The 476-nt window shown below is 36.3% G+C and overlaps 1 long non-coding RNA gene across 1 annotated transcript in view; it reads right to left on the bottom strand.

Annotated features, from left to right (window-relative positions):
* LOC116689403 (uncharacterized) overlaps window positions 1-476 on the bottom strand; it is an 18,233-nt gene that overhangs the window by 567 nt on the left and 17,190 nt on the right. The window lies entirely within an intron of this gene.

Below are 476 nucleotides of genomic sequence, written 5' to 3'. Positions count from 1 at the left end.
AAAGATGGGCGCAGGTGCATTTGCTATTTAAATGACGTGGGCGAAAGACACTTGCATCGGGCTTGCGCTAAGCCGGGTGCAAGATGGGCCCTAAATGATGAATGATGAACAACAATAGCTTCATGTGCCCTGAGCCCGATGTTTACTCATTTGTCCTTATACTTTTATCCGTTAAACATTTGGCACAGTTTCTAGTACACAGTATCTCCATGCAGATTTACAGCTGGATAATTTTTACCAGAGGTGGAATAAATACTAAAATATTCAAGTATAAATACCAATACTGAATGAAATGAAATAATAATGAAAATATACAGATGAAATATTACTTAAGTACAAGTGAAATTACCAATCTGAAAAATTACTTAAGTAAAAGTAATAGTTCACTAGCATGGACCACGCCACAACCATGTTAAAGATTTGATGAACATTGTGAATGTGCAGATAGATAAATTGATGTGGATGTCGTCTGATGG

The sequence above is a fragment of the Etheostoma spectabile genome, chromosome 1, assembly GCF_008692095.1.
Source record: "Etheostoma spectabile isolate EspeVRDwgs_2016 chromosome 1, UIUC_Espe_1.0, whole genome shotgun sequence".
Lineage (NCBI taxonomy): Eukaryota > Metazoa > Chordata > Actinopteri > Perciformes > Percidae > Etheostoma > Etheostoma spectabile.
Note: the sequence above shows the minus strand (reverse complement) of the source record. Positions and strands in the feature narration are given on the sequence as shown.